We start from the raw sequence: 24,387 nt of genomic DNA on the forward strand, positions 1-24,387 counted from the left end.
GCGTTCAGGGCTCAGCCCTAGTCCGCTCAGTCATTAAAAACATGCAGATAAAGCCACAGTACCGGTAGCCTCGCCCAGTGAGTGTTGCATTTTTGAGGGTTTCTACCTTGTTCCGACACCACTTCCCTGCTATCCCCTTTTTCTGACTCTTGCGCTGACTTTCAAACCTTTCAGGCGGTCATCAGCTTCACTACCTGAAGGGGCCAGAGGACCTGAAGGGCAGGAGACTAGTGATGGAAAGGGGAGAGGAAAGAATTTTACACTCTTTTCCTTCACTTGGACCAATTTTTTTTTTTTTAATCAAGAATTTAAGTCTTACATAATAGTGAGTGCAAGATGGAATTCTAGGTCAGCTGCTGCTGGCATTTCCCCTCAACCCCCCCCCCCCCAAAGGAAATGGCAGCTATAGAATGAATCTAACTTCTTAAACAGATAAAAATCCATAAGTTATTATGTAAAGAAAGGGAGAAACTACGGTTTGCTACAGTGACTTCTTAGAAAGATGTTACATAAAAAGCAAGCAAAGCGGAATTGCTTATGCTGGTAGATGTGAAAAGCAAGGCTTCCAACACCTGCTTGACTTCCTAAAATCATCAAGATGCTCCAGTACTCAGACATTGTGTCACTCAGCCCCCACACGGGAAGTATGCTGAATCAGACCCAACAAGAACAGCCGGAGGCATAGACAGAGCGATCTGTGAACTACACATTTGCCTTCACTTGGCCTGGTACTTAAGCATAATTCCTCATTTCTGATAGTGGAAAACTATCTTATAGAGATTTTAATATTTTAGTATTTTTCAGAAAATCCCACACACGGGGCTTTTAAAATTGCATAACTCATTCTGTGATGAGGTTTTCTTAGGTCAAGAGCGGTCTTGGAAATGTCACTGACAGCCACTCAGGAGCTAAAGAAAATCCCCTAATTCCTAATGGAAAAGTTCTGAGGTATGATTTGACTAAAAATGTAAACTGGTTTGGAGCAAGACTGAAATATCGGTGAGAGAGAGAAACTAAATTTCCTTAACTGTCACCAAAGATCCACGGTAAGTAAGTTGTGTTTTTTTCTTCCAAATACATAATGGCAAACCTCTAATTTTTGGTCATGTCATATTTTAGGTGAAATGATTTCAATCAGTATTTGTAATCTTTTCTCTGCTGCGTAATTGAGAATGTTCAAAATATTTAACCCAAAATTTTCATGCAAAGTGATGCCCTCCAGAATTGAGAAACTTCTATGCCCTTGCTTAGTTTCCCACAGGCGGGAAAGGATGTGAAGCACATGGCAAATGAAGTCCAAAATATCCCTCAAACTAATTTCATTTTATTTAGTAATTTCACTCTTGCTTTTAAGTTCCAGTGAATACAGAAAGCAGGCGTCTGCCTCACTAATCTTGGCCTTGGGTTTAATAATTCAAAGTTGGTGGATGGAACTGGAGGGTATTATGCTAAGCGGAGTAAGTCAATCAGAGAAAGACAATTATCATATGATCTCCCTGATATGAGGAAGTTGAGAGGCAAAGTGGGGTGTTTGGGGGTAGGGAAGGAAAAAATGAAACAGGATGGGATTGGGAGGGAGACAAACCATAAGAGACTCTTAATCTCGAAAAACAAACTGAGGGTTGCTGGGGGGAGGGCAGTAGGGAGAGGGTGGTTGGGTTATGGACTTTGGGGAAGGTATATGCTATGGTAAGTGCTGTGAAGTGTGTAAACCTGGTGATTCACAGACCTGTACCCCTGGGGCTAATAATACATTATATGTTAATAAAAAATTAAAAACTAAAAAAATAATGATTTAACGTTGGGTCTCCTCTTAAGAAAAATTCTCTAAGGAAAACACTTAATGGTAAGCTTCCCCTAATGAACAATTTGGTAAGAAATTTGCAATACCCCCAACATAAAGGGAGGTACTTTGGAATACTAGAAACCATGACTAGAGGCCACGGACTTCCTCTGAACTTGCCTACAAGCACCCATTTTAGGAAGGATATCTTTAGAAGCCAAAGGAAGAAATCTCAGTATCTTTCTTGAAAACTTATTCCTTGATTATATATATATATATAATATATATTATATATATATAGTCATATATATATGAACACTGGAGCTCAATACTGGAACACTTCCTACAGTAGCTAGCTTGTTAAGTGGATGAGATATAAAAACATAGTCCAGTCACACAAGACAATGGTATATAGTCAATCTTAAACTTGTTACTGGAGATAAGCAGAAACAAAACAAGTTACAACCATTGCATTGCTTCTGGTCCTTTAACATTTTGCAGGTTGAAAAAATTATCTGCAAAGTAGTATAAATGATTTCCTTAGAGTTTGTGTTGTAGTGGATCCTTGCATTATTTGAGGTTTCAGTTTATCTTCACATAAAACTACTGAATATCTGTATGAGAGATTTCCAGAATGAGTTCTTGGTCAACCGTTGGTTGAAACAGGATGATACTAGCTGTCCTTTTAACTACTACTTTCTGTTAAATTAATTTCAACACCCAGTGTGGGGCTTGAACTCATGGCCCTAAGATCAAGAGTCACATTGCTCTACCGACTGAGACAGCCAGGCACCCCTTCAATGCTACCTTAATTAGGCACTTTAAGACCGTAAATCCCACTATACAGCAATGCTGAAGTAATCATCTAAACCTGCCAAACGGTTCTTTGGCACATAGTATCCTGTGAACTATGCATTGCAGGATAAACAACTGGGACCTTAGTACGTTAATCCTGCACATTTCCAAGAACCAGCAGCACACAGCCTTTTGATTTCACAAGCCGATAAATTTTTTAAAAATACCTTTAGAGAACTAATTTGACATGGCAAGCTTTTTATTTTACCAAGGGTAAGCAGTAGAGGGAATGACATAAATGTTTAAAAGGACAGTTTTTTAAACTGAGAAAAAAAAAAATACCTGTGAAGTCCCTAGCCTGTCCTTGTTTTTCTTTTTTCTAATTTGCCTCTGCTTGGCACCCAGCTTCTACTGGTCATTCAGGAACTGTGGGGATAGACTTCTAATAGCAAGCTTCCTTGACCTTGGATTCAGGTGCACAAAGCACAGCTCACACACACCCCCACCCCATCACTACTGATGCCAGATGGGAGTCTCTCTCTTCTCTTCAAATGACACAGCCCACCCCTATCCCATTGCCCCCAGACTCACTACCACTGTTATCTTTAATAGCAAAAGGTTGCAAACCACTAATTCAGACCCTTATTTACAGATCCTTTTGTTCATTTCTTCTCCTTTAACTTGACCGTATTTAATAAAATTTAATTACTAAAAGCTCCTTCAGGGTACAAAGCTACTTTATTTGGACAAAGTTTGCTACATACACAGAAAAACTCAATATGCATTTCCAGCCAGCCCAATCCCAAGCACGTGGTAATTACAGCCAAAGCTTCAGAAACTTACTGAGAGACACAGATCCCGTTCACAGTAGTTTTACATGTGGAAAACAAGTATTCTAAGAATACTTGCACATTACATGAAAAGTAAAAATATTATATACTTAAAAATTTTACTCAAAAAATACTTTCAAACTATTAGGTTTTAAATACTGAGACCACTTAAGTTTAATATTTATTAGAGCAAGAATCAGAAAATTATTACACACAGTATATACCCTTTTACAGAAAACATATTTGCACATTTCTGAAAGCTACTTGTAAAAATTTTACTTGTAAAAGTTTTTTTGAGTAATATCACATTTTGTACATCATGGTAATCTGATAATGCTTTTAAGGGGTACTTATTATTATTATTATTTTTTAAAGTAAGACAAACCAGAATAGTCAATGTGGGTTCATGGTTAACCTGAAATTTGGCCTATTTTTTGACAAATCTTGTTTTCAACATCCAATGGATATGAGAACTTTCTCTGCACATTATCTGCTTTGACTACAGTCCAGTGGAGGGCACAAGGATCTCTTTACCCCATTATTATGACCCCAGGAACCAGCAAGCTTACATAGAGGTCAGTTGTGGTTCTCCCTGTGCCTAAGGCACCATGAAGTCTACTCCTGGCCTCAAGAGAATCAGGTGGTGCAGAGAAAGAGGGGACTGCCCTACCCAGCAGAGGGCCCAGCACAGGGCAGAGATACAAAGGAGACTACCATTAACATTGCAGCTAAAAGACTGTATTTTAAATACAGTGCTGTGAATCTATATAGGCAGATCCCCAAGTCTAGATCTGTTTTATTTATACACCAGGACATGCAGGAAGGGAGGTGGAAATGAAAGGACACATGTGGACTCTTACAGTAAGGCAACTGCCAACCTCCCATCATAGCCAGAATGAAACAGGACAATGGGAAGAAAGAAGACTGAAATGGTATGGTTGACCTAACCAAGGGGCTAAAACTGGGCCATATTTAGAGGAGCTGAAAAGGAAATGTAACACAATTACCTGGAAGGGATAAGTGAGACAGATCTAACGGGATGTTGGAATCCTGGATACTCCATGTTTTCCTCACATTTAAGCCAACAGTGCCAAAAAAGATGGACAGAAAACAATTATCAGGGCACAGATAGCTAAGGCTCCTTTCTCAGGGGATATGAAGGGCACATGGGAGACAGATGTTGTAAAAGCCCCAAACACTGTATGACACGAGGAAATTTATAAACACCTTCAAGTCCAAAATACATGATGTTTAACTTTGAGTCAAGTGCAGTGACCCAGCTTCCCTCCAACAGTGTGAGTAGTCAAGAGCAGACTGTTCTGACAGAAATGTTCTTAGAGGCCAGGGTGTGTTTTCTTATATTAAAGATACATTTTATGAGGTGGTTTTCTCTCTATATAGGTCCAGTTTTTACACAGTCAAATTGTTTCATGTACAAAAGCAACACAGTCTAAGATGTTTCCAGAGTGTGCTGGGTTGTCAATCTGATGATGCTCTTCCATCTCTTTACTCAGTCCCCAAATTAGTTTCTTCGGATTTCTTGATTTTTCAAGGTTGATCTTCTCAGCGAAGCTGTATTTTGCAGGAAGAGTCCCAATGAACAACATAACAAGCAGGGGATCTGAGATTCCAAAATGAAGATTAGAGCCACTCAAATAGAATTTTCTGTTAAAACACATTTCTAATAAGATAAATTAAATATATCCATTCTGTGTCAAAATATGAATGGAAGACAGTTTTGTCTAATCTTATAAATGGCTTAATAAGGTTCAGAAACAATCATACATTCAGGAACTTGAAAGAAGTTAAGAATGAATTATCTGGGAATCTCAACGCTTTTCCTGAAAACATGTTATAAATTTCAGAGTCACAAAAGTAACAGAATCCCAAGTTCCCAGTTATTATGTTAATTTGAAGTGCACATTTTACACCATTAACGTGACATCCTAATACATGAGGAGAAAGTCACACTTGGGTAGAAAAACTTTAAAATAATTAGAGATCTTAAAAGAAATATGCTCATTTTAAAGACAAAACATTAATATTCAACTTCCTATAGAATAAATGCCCCATACCAGCAGGAAGCAGGTACCAGCTCGGAGGCTGTGCCACACCTTTGTGCCTCAGGCTCTATATTTACCACTGTACTTGTGGGGCAGCTCTTTGCGGACCATGTTCACTCCATTATATTACAAAGCTCTGGACTTGTGACTTCAGTTCAATGTGTAAGGCAGTGAGTGTCCTTCAAGATTTGAAGCTCCCTTCAAAGGCAACAGAGAACCCCTGACTGAAAGTGACAATAAACTGAGAGCAAGGTCAGAAGAAAAAGGAAGATGATCTTTTAGATCAGGGCTTCCTGACCTCTTCCTGACCTGACAATCAAGGGCAGTCTCTCTACCCTCAGAAATTGCAGTCTTGTTGGAGAAAGCATCCATAGTTACCTTTGGATTTTCAAAAGGGGGTTGAAAAGTACCAAAATACAAAGAACCACTAGGTTCTAGGGTCACCTTCTCTGTGGTTCCCTACGTACTTTCTGTACCCAAACTTAGGAAGATCTGTGTTCCTCCCCAGGGGTAAACAGAGTTAGATTTCCAAACTTTCACAATGATGTGCCAGACTGTGGAGCACAGTGACCCAAGAAGGTATACATTTCTCCACTAAAATTCTGTTACAGTACAACTAAGGACAACAGGTTTTACCTAGAAGTTTCTAGAAAGCAACCATCAAATACTGATTATATTCATGCCATTAATTCTCTATTATGCTCCGTATTCTACATTACTTTCTAAAGTTATACAATAGGACAAAAGATCCATTTTTTATTATATTTTCTCTAAGACTGAAGATACTTATCTTGAATTATGTTCATCTTTGAGCTGCATACCCATTTATAACCCACTAAAATAAAAATCAAACTCATTGTTAGGAAGTACATTAATATTTCCCCAGATCACCTGTCACTAGACTTAAAATACTACCACTTGCTAGTATGAACTGCTCAACTGAATATCAGAATGCCTGCTGTCCCAGGATTTCATATACTGCCTCCTCTTCTCCAGGAACTTCACTTCCTTCCCTTAATTCACTTAGGTCAGCTGTGTGAGAGTTTATTCCCCACTCCCACCACCGTTTTTTTTTCTTGGGCTCTTACATTTTTCCCTTTCTTGGGTCTCTTTCCTTTGTACTCCAAGTGTTCAGAATCTAAAAAGGTTTTTAAAATATTCATTCCAGTAGAGACCAAGTTTTTCCCTGCCTGTCTAATTCCTTTTGGGTATATCAAATGCCGAGGCCTAGTCAATACTGTGGCTAGAATTGGCTAAGAGGAAACACCTCTATTGACAAAAGTATCACAGAAGGAGAGTATTTTAAAAGCTAGTTGTAATGGGAAAGTAGCAAATAGGCAACACACATTTAAATTAAAATGTAACTCGATTTTTAAAAATCTAATGTTTTCATTGTGCCATCTATTATATATATATCAGTCAAATCCTCTTAAAGCAAAGCAAAGGGGTGGAGGGTGCTACAGTGTATCTTATTTAGCTTCTAGAAGCCTTCTAATAGAAACAGTATGAAAACTCTGATCATACAAAAACTTCCACATTTTTGGATAATCTACCAATGATAAAACTTGCTACCACTCAGTCTCTATAGCTTCGTGAATTCTCTTCAGCCTTTCCCTATGATCCTTTTTCAAGCTGTTCTAAACACATTCTTAAAAAGCAAGACTTCCCCGGTTTTGGTCAAAGGGATAGGGAGGCTGTTGTATTTGACTATGAAAATAACTGCTCCATGATGTTCTTCAAATCTCTTCATCTGAGCAGTCAACAACAGACTCACCTAAGGACTATCTGACTCTCCTATCAAATAACAAGTTCTCCAGCTATCCTCTGGGCAAGCATACGCTAGTTCACATTCTGGGTCTACATGAAAGTGAGCCTATGGTTTTAAAATAGTGTGTTCAGGTACTTGGAATAGAGCTAACTTTCAAATTTTTAAGGGGAAATATTCCTTCTTGGAGATGCAAGTTTTGTTTTTTCTCCTTTCCATTTATACGGTCTATCTCTTAGCCGTCTTACTTTCCACTAATTTAGGCACCCAACAACAGCAAGAGAGGGAGGAGGGGAAACAGAAAAGCCTTTCTCCTCTCCATTAGCACTTCTGTCCTACATAATAATATCCAATTTGGAAATCAGCAGCATCTGGTCACAAGTGTATTTGGGTATAACAGACTATTCCGAGGTCATTTCCAGGCTGAAATTCTGTAATTACTACCTCTAGGATTGTCACTTGATCGCTTCCTGATCAATAATTACCTCTGATCTAAGTAAGCTACATGGCAAGGTAGATAGAAAGGAAAAGGAGCTGACCAAATCAGCATGGGAGGATTACATAAACTGGGAAAACATGGGGTCCATAAAAACCCCCAAATATTCAAAATGTAACTGTCTCCAGGGAATGACACTAATACTGAAAGATGAGAATCTGAGGCATGAATGTCAACTTAGAAACACAAAATTAGAATACCTATTCTTTTTTATATTCTTTTTTATTAAATCTACTGATTCACCTAGTAAGTCATTATATACATAAAACAATAATTTCCAGAGTTCCTAAATATTTCCAACATATTCAACTTAGGGATCCAAGATTCTGAACATGCCATCACCAAAAAAAATTGCAAACCTAAAAAACAAAAAGGAAAAAAAATTAAACAATGTCAAAAGGAAAAAACTTTTTTAGAAAAGGTCAATATTTACTTTTATAACTTTCAAAACAACATTTTTAAGCTAATGTTTCTTTCTCATCTTACAGTTATAAGCTCTTAAGTCTAACATTAAAGTTTTGCTTAGAAACAAGGAAGTTTACTTATTAAAAAATATTAAACTATACTCATACATATCACCTATTTAATATTTACTGGCTCTAAATATCTTCACATTTACAATTTCAGGCTTTGAAGTGGCATTAGTTCTAGATTTTCTTTCTAAAAGCTATCATTATGGTGACAGACATTCAGATGCATAAATAAAATTAATGACTTCACTCTTATATAACACATGCCTTCAGAAACCACATTTTTAGCCAATTAATAGTGGTTAAAGTCTTTGTACTTCTATCCCATTAACTTTCAGCACATGAAATAGAAAAGATGACCTTCAAAGTTCTTCTAACCTCAAAAAGGGTCAATTTAGATAGGCTTTATTTGGAAAAAAAAAATTATTTGGTAAACATAAGAAAGGAAAATTTCAAAAAATAAAAATCAGTACCTGTTTCTCATTAAATCATTAATACACAAAAGTGAACTATATGAACAATTCTTCTACCATAGGCTTAAAAATGATGCTTTATAGATTAGCCTATTTAATTTTTCCATAGAAAAGCAAGAGTTCAAAGTTCACATATCAGAAGAATAAAACAACACATGAGCAGATATGGGAAACAAAGAAATGATCTGTTGTGTACTATTTCACCTAGAACATAGCCAGACTGACTTATTTAAGTATAAACTGAGATCACAGATATAAAATCATTACACTCCAGTCAATCTAGTGCCTGGATTTACATGGCATATGAATAAGTCTATCATCACAGAAAGCCATGTATACAAACAAAATACATTTTAAAAATGTAAGTCACTCTTGACATTGGAGAAAATACTATTTGTAGAGAAATAAGGGAATGCAGAACTAGAGCAACAACTGAGCGCCCCTGGAGGAAAACAGGAAAATAAGTGTGACTTAAAAAATATTCTGTAGAATCTGCCCTCCGTCTCATCCTCTGGTTGGGATGACAATTTCATTTTCTTGGCATGCCATCAATTAAACAAATGTGTAATTTAGGCTAAATATAAGTAAACTGTGATACTATTTTTGCTATGAACACTGTTACATGTAGTATAAGAAAGATCAAATAACCACTTACTCTGAAAAGATGGCTCAGTATAAAACCTGAACTTGAGCAAAGAACCTATTGGACTTCTATTCCCAGGGGGAATTAAGCCTAGTAACTGCCTTTCTAAGCCCTGTTATATCATTATTTTAACAGGACATGGTCCACTGGAATAAACTTAATAAACGGAAGCACGCTCCCAAAGAAAGTTTTACTGTAATAAAGACAAACAGTGCTCTTCTCCTCAATTGTAAAACAGATTTTGAACTAAGTTACCTGCGATAATTAAAGCAGAGTTAACGACACTACTAACATTCTTCATAGAACTTTACATCTTAAAAAGAAAAACAAAAAAGCATCCATAAGACATAAAAATTTTTTATGACAGCAAAAGCACAGAACCCTTACTTTCTAGTCTGAAAAGCTTGGTATTCAGTCCCTTTTAAGAGCAAACCCTATTCGTTTTCAAAGGAAGTCAATTATTTCAATCTGCAAATTCCTAATGGCTTAGGTGTTTCCACATAAATATTCTGTCACTAGTTAAACATCTCACTAAGAAGTTTAAACAACTCTAAAAGGCTTAATTAGTATGTCGATTTACACAACTCTTTACATTTGAACCAGTTTAGTTAGACTATATCAGCATGTTTTTAAATACTTTTTGTTCACAACTTCAGATTTTTTTTTCTTAAAGAGGAAGGAATGGGATAAGAGAACAGACATGGAAAAACATGAAGGCCTCTCTTTCTCTTAGGTTTTGCCATTACCATTCTGTTTGAAGTGGTTTCAGGACGAGGCGATCGCACACCTTCTAGTCAGAAATCAGATGGCCTCAAAACAACCTCATCTCAGTCTTAGGCCTCATGTCTTTCGCTTAGAGCTAAAAATAAAAATACATGTGAATGAACAAATGATCATGGAATGAAATCTCTAACATGACACTAAAATATATAAAATATCAGAAGCCATTTTTATCACAGAAAAATGAAAGGTACACATTTCCATCCAGAGCATCACAATCCTAATTAGAATGATTCTTAGCCCACCAGCTGCCGGGAGTAATAGTGACAATGATAATTTAATACCAAGGTGGTTCTACAGAGCCACACTAGGATTTTATCCATCTCCTGAGGTTCTGAAATGTGCTTTTTTTTATGATGTTAAATATAAAGATATCATTAATGAAGCTAATGACACTAGACAGCAACTTAGCTCTCTTTATGCAAATAAACGAAGACAAGCAAAGGAAGTGTTGCCCTGAACCAGAACAATGGGCTAGCCCTAGAAATATATGTTTCTGGAAACTCTGAATTCTAACAGCCATGCTGGTAGTACATGAAAAGTAACTTGTTTCTACAATCAAAATGAGGCATTCACTCATTCCACAAGTACTGAATGTTTCTAAGCGCTGGAAGCCAAATGCTGAAGAGAAGAACAGGGTTCTGGACCTCAACAAGTGGTAGACTCGTTTTCTATTTGTCTCAAGTCTGGGCTATCATGTTAAGAAGACAGAAAATAAGGATTGCTATGTTTCCATGAGAGGGAGGAGGGCAGTATATATTATATGACAAGAGAATAAGACTGCAGGATTTAAACAAAATCCACTGAGAAGCCTAAATCTTACGCTGCAAATGATGTCCAGCCATTATTTGGTCTCTGTAGTGTGAAGCTTATATTTCCAAAATCCTCATTAATCCTGAAAATTAATTCTCCTCCATTTGGAGAGCACTGGTGGTTTCAATCCCAAATATAAATGTCTCACACTATTTCGCAAGGTTAAATCAGCCAAGCACCTTCAAAAATCACTTAATGTAAGAGTCCTTCATTCAACAGAAGCTGTAATTTAAAATTCAGAAATTCTGCTTGCTGCCCAAGTTACACTCAAGAATCGGCCCTAACTATAGTGTAATAAAGACAAATAGCCTATGAGCTTTTTTTTTACACCATTCATATACTTCCATTATATAATATTACTAAATTATCACTAGAGTCTATACCAACAACATTACTGTTTAACGCTTTGCCTTTCTCTGCTGGTTCTATGTATACCAATGAAAGGCTTTAATTTTGTGGGAACATAGTACATTACCAAAAAACATCAAAATGAATCAATTTAAGCTCGATTTCACCTTAAATTGACAGTAGTAAACACATTTCCTGAGATCGCTTATCTTCTGTAATTTTTCATGTGAAGTCCAATTACGTTTAATATCTAGACAAATGTAACAGAATTAAATGGTCTGACTCTGAAGTTTATAGGTTTTAGAGCCATTCTTTAAAGTAATAACTTGTAATTTACACTTAACTATTTAGAATAAAGAAAAGAATTTTTTTGAATTTTACCTAGGTTTAAGGTTATGGTTTGCATCAAGTGAAAATACTTTTAAATCAATAAGCTTTTGGAATTTCATTTCCCACTGAGGCTCATAAAAATGATTCTAATAGTTTTATATTCTAGTATATTCAAATTTTAATCAAGGAAAACTGGACGCTGTTCTTACTTATAAGCAGTCACTCCTCCTTCCTTTACTGTACATGTCATAGGTCCCTGCTTCTTTCAGTTTCAATAAATTTCAGAGAAAACACAACTAATTGATAGATATACTTTTTCTACACGGTGCCTCGAACATTGACTTATCTGTAAATCCCAAATGTGTTCCACAGCAACACAAAGAACCTATCCTTTGGTCTACAACTCCTCTCAACTCATGTTTGCTCCCATTCTTTGGCAAAAATGGAAAGTAACAAGAGATTTCATCTGCCTCTCCAAAACTTGGATCTTTCCTTTAGTAACTTTTATCTCCTTTCCTTTTTGCTTCAATCATAGTCTGTTTTGTTTTACAAGTTTCAGTCCTATCACTTCCCTGAACCAATGGACCCAGGTGGGAGAAATGCAACAACAAACACTGTGCCACTCTCCTTTTCACAACCTTCACTACTCCCACTCTGATCAAGGACTTTAATGATAAAGTAATGACATTTAATACTCAGAAGACATGTGCTATGGCTTACTAAGAAAAGTACCCTTATACTCAGTCTTAATTTATACTAACCATAAAACTCCACTTGTCACATCAGGAATGTCATAGTGGTCTCTCCTTTAATAAGATCAACGAATTCCAGTAAGTTAGTTACAACTGTCAACAAATCACAGAACCGAATTTCTATAAAAATGTCTATTATTTTAAGAATATCCAATGTGAAATACATTCTGATTCAAATAATTTCCTTAGTTTAGACTGTTTTTGTTTTTTAACAAAAAGGGTTACATGATATACGAGGAGTGAACCTGCAACCTGATTATTATGGTCTCTTCTTAGAAGTTTACTTTTTGATTCTAGTACTTTACACATTCTAAGATCTCCCTTCTGACACATACACATCTCATCTTCTAATCTAAGCAAAAACCGTATGCATGCTTTTTTTCCTCTGATCATAGCTGTTTCTTCCTTGTAGTGTTTAGCTGTAGGAGCAGCATTAATTTACATGGAAATTCTATAATAAATATTACATGCACAATTTTTCCAATATAATTCCATACTGTTTTACCTAAATGGTACTGTAAACACAAAATATTTATCAGTCAGAAAACCTCAAATCTCAAATTTGAGGAATCTATGGGAAGAAGAGAGTGCTCAAAAAGTGGTGTTTAGACTACAGCTAGCCATTTGGAAAACTTAAGGCTGGCTCTCTACGTTCATTCGTTAAGCCAAAACAAATTCCAGATATACCACATTTAAAGTTTAAATATGAAACTATAAAATTACTTAAAGAAAATATGAATAAAATTTTTAAATTAATTTTTAAGTATAGGAAGGCCTTCAATCATGACATAAAACCTAGTAGCCAAAAAACAAACAACCCAAACAAAACAAAACTACAATTGTTTTTTAGAAAAGCAAAAACCAAATCAAACAAAAAAACAAGTATAAGCAAAAACTAAACATAAGCTGGGGAAAATATCTGCAGTAAAAATTTAATATGCACAGAATTTTTATAAACTGCTAAGAAAAAGATAGCCACTGGAAAACGGGTGATGATTACAGACAATTCACTGGGAAGTAAAAATAACTTGAAAATATATAAAAGTATCTTTAAACTCGTTCAAAATGTACGAAATGCAAATCAAAATGAGATGCTAACAATGGGTAATGATTAAATTCAAGAGTGTGGGAAATAGGGCACTCAAATATACCACTGGGAGAGGTATAAACTGGTATTAAAGTTTTGAAGAATGACAGTATCTACTAAATTTAAAAACCCACATGCTTTGACCCAGAAATTTGACTTCTAGGGCTAGATCCTTCAGATTGCTTTTCACAGGTGAATAAAAGTATCTGTATAGATAGATTATTCATTTACAAAAAAATGAAAGAAAAAAATCTGGAAAACAATCGCAATGTCTGTCCAGTGTCCTCAAGTCCAAAAGGAAGCTGGCTCAAGAAGATATTATATCTCATGCAACTATAGAAAGGTGTCCTAGATATACTATTAAATGCATAAATGACATGTTTGAATAGACATATGTCATTCTTTCCAAAACAGTATTTTTTTTCAAAAATAGGCTTTTTTTTTTTTTTTTTTTAAAAAGGAATGCCAAGACAGGTGAGAAAGAAAGGAAGAAATGAGGGGCGTGGAAGGAAGAAATGAGGGGTGCCTGGGAAGCTCAGTTGGTTAAACAGCCAACCGGCCCACTCTTTATTTCAGCTCAGGTCATGATCTCAGGGTCCTGGGATGGAGCCCGGTGTCGGGCTCCACATTCCCCAGAGAGTCTGCTTAAGGATTCTCTCTCTCCTTCCCTCTCTGCCCCCCCAACCAGCATACACATACACACTCTCTTTCTCTCTCTCCCTCCCTCAAATAAATCTTTAAAAAAAGAAAGAAAGAAGAAAGGAAGAAATGAAATCTGTGAAAAGCTACCCAAGCAACTGTTAAAACATGAGAACTTTTTTACTTCCCACTTTATAACTTCTATAGTATGTAATTTTTGTAACACAAGTAATTATTCTACAACTAAAATGTTTTTCAAGGATGCTTTGCTATTTCAGCATTTTAAACTCTATGCATTGATTTCTCAAAATGGAAAGAGATTTACATTCTAGAGTCAGATCTCACCAGCCACCTGGTGAGTGTGAGGACTCCTTTGGGGCCAAGACCACAGAGACATTCACTCAGCTTTCACCCCTGAAATTAACTGTCAATACACTTGGGGGACTGTGCTTCTCAAACTTGGCCACCACTTGCTTCTTCTAACCATTCTTTAATCTACACACCACACTGTGGCCTACACAGGACACTTTCACTCCTAATCCTATACATGAGGGGCAGGTTACAAGTTCTGAATTTACCTTCATGGACTTAATGGGCTATCCAATAGCCCCCCACTGTGTGCTGCAAGTTAGACATCGATTATTTACCCTACCTTCTGTCCTACAGAGAGTGCCAATCTAGTAACACTGTGCTGTTACTTACTTCTGCAGTGATCTCAGATTCCAAATCCAAATCCTTCACAATGACAAGCTTGTTGTTTTATGTGACATCTACTTTACAGACAGAATACATGAAACTGGTCAAGATTCCAGTAAAATGTCACTAAAGAAAAGAGTTTCTCAGGTGGAGAGCAAAGCAAAATGTGCTAAAAATACAGTATTTGTCCATTTAAAAAATGGTCTTAACCCTGCAATTACTCTCCCATTTACCCCAAATCAGCACTAACCAGAGATAGTTAGTTTTTCAGCAGGGTAAGTCATAATTACCCAGGCATGACCAGCTTTTGGCACTTGCAGGAATCCTCTACCTCCAAAAGGAACATGCAGATCTAACTCTGACAATGTTTGATTGTGAATCATGAAGTTACTGGGAGATTTTAAACATTTTTTTTTTCCTGCGCAGGGGGAGAGAGAGAGAGAGAGAGAGAGAGAGAGAGAATAAATTAAGCAGGCTCCATGGCCAGCATGAAGCCTGATGCAGGGCTTGATTTCATGATCCTTGAGAGCATGACCTGAGCCAAAATCAAGAGTCGGACACTTAAACTACTGAGCCACCCAGGTGCCCCAAACAGTTTCCATCAGCATTTTTCTTTAGCTATGAAGTCACTATAATCGAAAGTGTTGTGGCATTTATGAGTAGATTAATTCATATTATCTAATTTTACTTGAGCTCTCACTAATAGATTCTTATTTTTAAACAGTTTATCTCTCCTATCTAAGGGTAAACAGGGATCTTCTTTTTAATGTTGACCTTTTTTTGTGGTAATCACATAATCCACTCTTGTGGAGCCTTAATCCATTTATATCTTCAGTTTCACCTGAAATAGCTTCTTTTAATTTTTTTAAATTAACATATAATGTATTATTAGCCCCAGGGGTACAGGTCTGTGAAATGCCAGGTTTATACACTTCACAGCATTCACCATAGCACATACCCTCCCCAATGTCCATAGCCCCACGCCACAACCCCCCCATCACCCACCCCCACAACCCTCAGTTTGTTTTGTACCTGAAATAGCTTCTTTCCTTTTGCCTATAGACATTCAGATTTCCAGATCCTAGACCAATCCACAATCCATTTCCTTGAATACATGACTCATTTCAGCTAATATCCCCCTTCTTTTTCTTTAGTGCTACATTGCCAAATTTGAAGAGTGATCTAGAGTTGGTTCATTCATTTAAAAATATTTTCTGAAAAGTGACTAAGTGCCAGGGTCTAGGGATACAATCTGTATGGCGCCTCCCCCTTAGGGAGCTTATAGTTTGATTACACAGATAATCAGGTATCTAGAGGTTCAAGATGTTGTCATGAAGGAATAACACGAGGCTATGACAGAGCATCAACAGGGGACTTAATTTGAATTGGAATGCCACTCTGCACAACATCAACAGGTGCTCTTCTCTTCCTGGGCTGGGTGCTCTGGGATATGCAACTTGTGTGTGGTCTTATAAGGCAGCCCTGGTGGGGTCTCCTGGAGGAGGTGGCCTGTAAGCTGATATCTAAAGGTTGCACAGGAATTGGCCAAGCAAAGAATAAGAGAAGTAGCATTACAAATAGAGGGAACTGGTTATGTTGAAGTCCTTGGACAGGAAAGCATATGGTGAATACAGTGATCTGGAGAAGGGAATGTGGGCAGAGAACATGGAAGACAAGCAAGAAGTATGAGCCAGATCAACCAGTCTCAAACAGCACACTGAGGATTTAGGGCTTTAACCAAAGTGCAGTGGGGACCACATTTAGCACTCTTTGCAGCATGATTTCTATTCCTACTATTCTCTAAACAGCCAGCCATACACTTTTAACATACAGAATCTTCTCCATTCTCAGCAAGTAACCATAGTTATACCCCAGACATACTGTGGGTTTGGTTTCAAACTAGTGCAATAAAGCAAGTCAAATGATTTTTTTGTTTGTTTGTTTCCAGGTGTATAAAAGTTATGTTTACTCTATTCTATAGTCTATTAAGTAAGTGTATGTTAGCATTATGTCTAAAAAGGCAATGTACACTGTACCTTATTTAAAAACACTTTATTGCTAAAAAAAATTCTAACCATCATTTGAGCTTTCAGGAAGTCATATCTGCTGACCACCAATCATCATAATAAATATAACAGTGAAAAAGTTTAAAATAAGAATTACCAAAAATGTGACACAGAAACACAAAGTGAGCAAATGCTGTTGGAAAAAAGGCACCCAAAGGCTTGCTTGATGCCGGGCTGCCACAAAACTACCATTAGTAAGAAAGGAAGAAAGAAAGAATGAAAGGAAGAAAAGAAAGAAAAAGAAAAAGGAAGGAAGGAAGGAAGGAAAAAAAAAGAAAAAAAAAGAGCAATATCTGAGAGGTACAATAAAGTAAAAGCATGGTAAAACAAGGAAGGCCTGTATTCAGCTTCTGAAATGGCTTCTAGCCTAAGCTTGAAAACACAAGTTGTCACTGATTCTTCTAACTTCTACTTCTCTCAGTATTCAGCTTAACGTTTTATACACAGTAGGTGTTCAAAACCTGCACACAGACAAATCAGTCTTGAAGAAAACAGATTGATGAAAAGTTAATCACAACAGTGTAAGAATGTAATCGTATTTAATATTCTCTATTAGAAGTATAATTTGAAATGGCTTCAATTTAACTTACAGACTTGCCTTATTTTCTCCTGTAGTGATGAAATACTTATGAACTCCAGAATTTTCTTTAAACAAATGCCCAACTGCAATTTGATCAGTCCACAGATACAATGCTTAGATGACACTGCCGTTCTCTGCACTTAGCACAGGGTACATGGTAGTGGTCTAGTTCTTCCATACTAGAATTATAAAAACTAGACAGCTGACATCCAGGTAATATGTACATTCCATTGAAAAGTATGACTACTCTGTTACAAAGAATATAAGTCAATGACATCTCATATTACACTAGCCATCAAATCTTGCATGTTATTACATAGACTATTCATTTTGAAACTGTTAAATATGCTATTTAACATTTTTGATAATTTTAGCAAATGCTAAAAGTCAATGGCCGCCACACTTATAGATTTTAGCAGTAATTTATCATACTTATTTTCTATTAAATAAAGGTAAGTACCAACTATTTTCACCTTATTCTGGTAGGTAGGGCAAGATGTCAAATTTTCTGGGTTCAACATTTAATAGTTCTACCCATATTTCACAGAAACACTGGTACAGACTTAGAAACAAATGTAAGATTTATTTAAAAAAAATATATATATATATATATATTTTCCCCCCGACATGAGCTATTGATATTTCAGGTCTCTGCAGATCTTTTTTATATCTACAGAATGATCTGAGTTGTGGCCCCAAATCAGGCCATCATATAATTAAGCTGAATTAGATATTTTCTATACAAGGCAAATAAAAACATACTTTCATTATTCTTATATTAAATACCCTACTTTAGGTGTCTTTAAAACTCTAGGAGTAAGAACTCTAGAAACTTTAAAAATGTTACTGATTGAAAAAATTCTCATCTGCTTCATACTTTGTTTTAAAATGGCTTAAAGATTAGATTTTGTACATCTTGAAATTTAATGTGTATAGACTTCAGAATGTTTCTGCTTTCTGATGTCTAGTTTTTGTAACAGTAGATTAGGATGTTTATAGGCCTTTGATGCCTCAGTCCTGCTAATAGGACTCTGTTGTCTAGAAGAGATGATCAGACTAACAATTGAAAGCTCTAATAACTGGGTGGCACATACTGAACATGACAGAAAAAAGTGTCCGTGTTTGGAACTGAAACAGAAATAGAAAATCGTGCCAGCATTGAAAATAAATCACTCTATCTTAATGTAAAAATGTCTACAACAAATTCATGCTCCATGAAGTAGAGACCATGATATTTTTAATATTAACTTGACAGGTGTTGAATAACTGTGTCATGTTTGGGTAGTTCCTGACCATACAGGCAACAAGTACGGCCTATCTGGACTCATGAGAAGGACATAGCAATTAAGAATACCAATGCACAGTAAAAACTGTTAGTGTTTTCCTGGTCTCAGTCAGTAACTGAGCTATAAAAGGCAGGCAATAAGAGGGACTCACAGACTTGAACTGCCTACATGATCTCTTACCCTCTCAAGTTCCACCCCTTTCTTTGTGAAAACAACATTATCTGTGAAAAACAACATTATCCTTCCTGTCAGAAAGCTTCACTATTTGGTCTGTTCCTCACTAGCCATGTCCCGCTCTCTCCACTGCAAATGCTCATTAGTGATGAAGGGTTATAGCAGCCACTAGAAGCTCCTGGTGGAATAATTTTAGTCTTCAAACTGAATGACAAATAATCATTTAAAAATGTGTTTACTATGGAAAACTTCCAAGGTATACAAAAGTAAATAAGCTAGTGCAATGACCCCTCACCTCAGTTTTAACAGCCCAACTATCAACATCCTGCCTTTTCTGTTCAACTGATAGCTCTACTCACTCCTCACTTCCCAACTAGAGAGGGTACGTTTCCCTTTTTTTCTGGAGGTACAATTTACAATTAAGTTTTTCTTTTAAGCCATCTTAACCACGTTTACAGTGTACAGTGTGGTGGTATCAAGTATATCCATGCCATTGTGCCACTGCCACCCATCTCCAGAATCCTCTGCATCTTGCAAACCGAAATTCTGCGTCCCTCCCCACCTGCCCCAGGAGCCACTTTCTCTGTTCTGTCTCTGTGAGCATGACTACTCTAGGACCCTCACACCAGTGGAATAAGACAGTCTGTGTCCTTTTGTGCCTAGTTTCCTTCACTTAGCATAATGTCCTCCAGGGTCATGTGTTTGCTTTTTAATCCATCCTTCCTTTTTAGGGCTGAAGAATACTCATTTGTATGTACGGGCCACATTTTATCTGTCAATGAACTCTTGGCTTTCTTCCACTTTATGACTATTGTGAATAACACTGCTATGAACATGAGTGTATAAATACGCTTTCAATTCTTCTGAGTATATACCCAGAAGCAGAACTATTGGATCATATGGTAATTTTATGTTTCAGTTTTTGAGGAACCTCCACACCGTTTTCCATAGCACAGCTGTACTAATCCACATTCCCACCAACAGTGTGCAAGGATGATAAACCAACTGGCATGTGACAAAAACTTTGAGTTTACAAAGCACTTTCATATATACTGTCTTACATAATCCTTTCAAATACAATTGACTAGTGGGAGTCCTAATCTGTTGGCAAGCATTCAAGATCCTTAAAAATCTATCACTATTTTTCCCATATTTCCGAATAAATGTTTCTTCTAATCAGATTGGTTTAAGCAGACTATATTATACAGTATTAGATATGTAGCTCAGTAAATGCTAAAAATATTAACAGTACAGGAATTAAAAGACCCAAATGAAAATACCAATACAATGGAATGATACTTGTGGCTCCCAAAGAAAACCTAATCTTAAAATAGCTATTATCTAACACAGAGCATCGACGAACACCAGCTATATACTTATTAAATAACAGGTTTGTTATCATTCTTATCAAAGTCAGAAAAACACAAACTACTTCCAAATAACAAAAATGGCATAACAGAATTATCAGTAAGGAACTCAAAATTAAAGTAACATTTTTTGGAAAATTTTCTGGAAACACCCCATAAGGCAGCAAGTAATCTACTCCCAAGTTCCCTCGAATAAAGGGCCTCTTGGCATAATCTTGAAAAGTTTTAATGATGACGATGTCAGCTTCCCAGAGAAAGAGTAAGGCAGGAAAAATAAACACCCAATTATACGCATTATTTAGTAATAAAATAAACAAGTTCATGAACACTCTAAAATTTAAATGATAAAAGTATATGTCCCACACACAAATAAAAATATTTACAGTATTTTTCTTGACAATTTGTTTTCAGTTGCCAACAACTTTCTGATTGCAGAACCTAAGCTTCCGTTATAAAGCTAAACTGGAAAAAAATCCTAGTCATTATGAAGTTTTTTTAAATGAGAAAATTCTATTTTAACAAATACTCTAATCTGCTTTTCTACTTCCTACTGGACAATCAACTAACATAGACAAAATGCATGAAGGCTATCTGCTAAAAGGCAAAGACTGATGAAGTTTCTTCAATACCATCACCAACCCCAAACTGGACCTAAGAACAGAAATACTTACTGGCTGATACATATGCTGATCAAACACTTAAAGTGCGCAAGAGTTTGAGGAGATCCCTGAACATCACAAGATATGTATCCTCTATACTTTACATTTTCTTTTTTTTTTTTTTTTAAGATTTTATTTATTTATTTGACAGACAGAAATCACTAGTAGGCAGAGAGGCAGGCAGAGAGAGAGGAGGAAGCGGCTCCCCGATGAAGAGAGAGCCCAATGCAGGGCTCAATCCCAGGCCTGAGCCGAAGGCAGAGGCTTAACCCAATGAGCCACACAGGTGCCCCTATATTTTACATTTTCAAAGGAACTGAATCTCCTGAAGAAATGTGAAGTTGTAGTCTCTGCTCTGGGGCTGTTCTTCCTTCATAGTTGTCATGGCCATCCTACTTCATCTCAGTAAGGTATCTGCTCAGGGAGGCTACCCTGACCACTCTGTCTAAAAATCAAACAGCCCTTCCTACCATCCCATCCCATCAACCCAGAGCCCCTTCCTTGTCCTGCATGACTTTTCTTCCTAGCATAACTTACTGCTAACATTATATCATATTTTAACTTATTTTCTATCGCCCCTACCAGAATTGATTCTAATTTCCTGGCATTTATATCTAAAACTGTATTTCTATAGTATAATCATTCAAGGAAGAAAAAAAAAAACTTTAATGTTATTCTGTTGTCTAGAGAATAGATCATTTAGTTTACTCATTTTACTCCATCTGCAAAATAGCAGACCAGGATACTGATAAAGCTAAGTTTCTACCCTTAACTTCTGATGGACTCCAGACCATCTCTCTGGCAACTCAATATGAAGACAGTTACACCTCAATTAAACACAGAACACAACTGACTAGAAACAAGCACATAATTCATATGTTTTCTCAAGTACAGAGGTCACAGGTAGAAGTTGGAGAAAATTATTACAGGGACTCCTCAACAGAATTTGAATAAAAGTTTTTGTCAAAGCTCAAGAGAATACTATAACTGATCAACAAACTGATCAAGTAATTATAAAAGCCAAACCCTGTGAGTCCAAGAAAGCACTTCAGGGTTAGCTGAAATGGAAAAAGAGTTAAAAACATGAGAGGGAATGGCAAGGTGGGTAAAGTGGGGTGAGCAGAAACTGGTGAGCAATCAGGCAGCACAGGAAGCCCATAAGGAAAGCTGGAAGCAAATGAAAGAGAGAAAGCAGGTAATGAGTAAAAGCTTAACGCATAGGATGGCTACATAATTTCCAGGGTGTACATTGTAAGGGAAATGCAAGGCCCTTGTAAAAATAAATAAATAAATAAGACTTGCAAGGTGACAATGGGAAAACATTAAAGCCAGTGTGGGACCCTCTGCACTGCCCTTGAAACTGGCCCTGAGTATATGGGCTGAAGACCTGAGGCAAGACAACCACTACTGCTGGAAGCAGCAAAAGCAGGGGAAGGCAAAAGCAAATCCCCCCCCACCCCTGCCACCCAAGTACTGTAGGCCCTAACATAGGCCACTAACATCCATGGTGCAATTTACGGGGCGCAGCAAGGCCAAAATAGGTCTTCAGGCATTTTCAGATTTGCTTTTTAAATAAAAAAGGGTGGGAGAAGTGGTAACCTACCAATAGCTGGGTAAATGATTAATCACCACAAAACAGGAGGTTACTAGGCAGGAAATACAATTGATAAATTTTGGTGAAGGTGTAATCAGGAAACAGACGTGGAGATCAATATGGCTGCCTGACAGCACAAAGACAAAAAACCCATTAAGTTATATCTGAAATATAAAACATAAAGAGAAACAGGGAAGACCTAAGACAAATTTTCTCCTATTGACTAATACTCAGGGTTAGCCATGGTTTAAGAAAATATATATCCTGCTAGGCAAGAAAATGAAGGAATCTGGAGTTGGACAGAAAAAAACTTTAATACCAGAATTAATACCAGAATTAATTTAATTAAATAACTTAATACCAGAATGGATCTTGGGAGAGTTGAGCGGGGGAGGGAAACAGAATCTAAAACAAGGAGGAAAAAAAGAACCTCACAAAACTACCAGTTCTGTTACCATTCCAGAGGACAAATTTGTTTACTCTGGAGTTCATCTTCTAATTTCTGAAATGTTGTGATAATGGATAATGTGTAAGAGCAGACTGTCATTTTTTTTAAAACTAGGTATGTTAACTTATTTTCTTGATATCCTTATAAAGCCAAACATGTTTTATGAAAAAAGAAAAACTAAAAAAAAAGGAAGAAGAAGAAGCAGCAGCAGCAGCTTCACAATATCATGTTGACAGTCCCTCTCTTTCTTTACTACCTTTGGGTCATGATAGGAATTAAAATCTGAATTTAAACTTTTTTTGCCTTTATTTCTGATCTAAGACAAGTCAATCAAACACTGTAAATGATTAAACCTGATGTTTCTGATAATGTCCACAATGTATAAAGACTCATTTTTATTTCATTTTTGTTTTTTAAATTATTTTAGTTTCTCATTATCATCTTGAAATTCAAAGCATAGAGAGATATCAATTTAATAATGAAGTACTTATTTTGACCTCCAATAATGTATTTCCAACCTAGAAACTCCAATAGTACAAAATATTTCTAATAAATGCTTCCACTACTATTACTTTCCAAAGCATTATCATTTCAATGTGTCTCTACAACATCCTCTCTATTAATAAGACTAGAACATTTGGTCCATCTTCCAAAAGGAAAAAATAAAAAGATCAAGATTCTTTAACCAGGGTAAAAGACAACTTCTGACATCTACTTTAGAATACTTTCTTCTCTCCATAAATCAATGCACCTAAACAACAAAAATGTCTTTTACACTAAAGCACAATATAGAAACTAGAAAGCAACAGACCACATATTTGGAAAAAGGAAAATGGGCTCTGTAAGGTGATGAGAAACAATGCTCCACATTCATTCCTCAAAGCAGTAATCCTAGGAGAGCAAAGAAGGCACAAAATGGAGAAGCTAAGTGGATCCCAATGTCTTCTGTTCCAACTGTGGACTGCTCCATTATTTTGTTTTTAGAATGGCAAAGCCTGAATCTTTCAGTGAGAAAGAATCTAAGATCATCTTGTCCAGACTTTTCACTAATGCTGGAAACCCAAGTCTATTAAGTGTTTATTCAGCATTTGGTTAAACATTTTCAGAGGGCGAAAAGGCTGCTTCTTTGGAAAATCTTTTCCATTTCAGAGCAGCTCTGCTGGAAATCATTTTGGTCCTATACAATTTAGGAAAAATTAAAAATGTTACATTAATCACGCCAAGTAAAGGCCAATTTTTTTTTTCCATTGCTAATAATAAGTTCCAAGGTCACAAATCTCCAGCGGTTTGTTATTCTGGTGCTTCAACATCAAAGGCCTAGGCTCCTTTATTCATTTTCACTCTGCCATTAGCACGCTGGTTTAGCTCTCCTTATGGTTTCAAGATGGCTCCCATCATTCCAGGCTTCACGTGCAGATATAGTAATGTCCAATGTAAAAAGATTATTTCT

At 36.5% G+C, this 24,387-nt stretch overlaps 1 protein-coding gene and 1 long non-coding RNA gene across 3 annotated transcripts in view; both read right to left on the minus strand.

Moving 5' to 3' along the window:
- The window catches only part of XKR6 (XK related 6), a 298,759-nt gene that overhangs the window by 198,988 nt on the left and 75,384 nt on the right, over positions 1 to 24,387 (minus strand). The gene's annotated exons all lie outside the window — the stretch shown is intronic.
- LOC106007196 overlaps positions 3,298 to 24,387 on the minus strand; it is a 76,493-nt gene continuing 55,403 nt past the window's right edge. The window contains exons 1-4 of one of the 2 annotated variants that reach the window (XR_006606265.1): positions 11,427 to 12,344; positions 10,065 to 10,177; positions 9,574 to 9,631; positions 3,298 to 8,091 (exon numbers count right to left, since the gene is read on the minus strand). This is a non-coding gene — a long non-coding RNA (uncharacterized LOC106007196). Of the gene's footprint in view, positions 8,092 to 9,573; positions 9,632 to 10,064; positions 10,178 to 11,426; positions 12,345 to 24,387 lie in introns of those variants that run through there. The other variant, XR_006606264.1, reaches the window with a different exon arrangement.

This window comes from Mustela putorius, unplaced genomic scaffold, assembly GCF_011764305.1.
Source record: "Mustela putorius furo isolate JIRA1106 unplaced genomic scaffold, ASM1176430v1.1 tig00000242_pilon_pilon_pilon, whole genome shotgun sequence".
Taxonomy (NCBI): domain Eukaryota; kingdom Metazoa; phylum Chordata; class Mammalia; order Carnivora; family Mustelidae; genus Mustela; species Mustela putorius.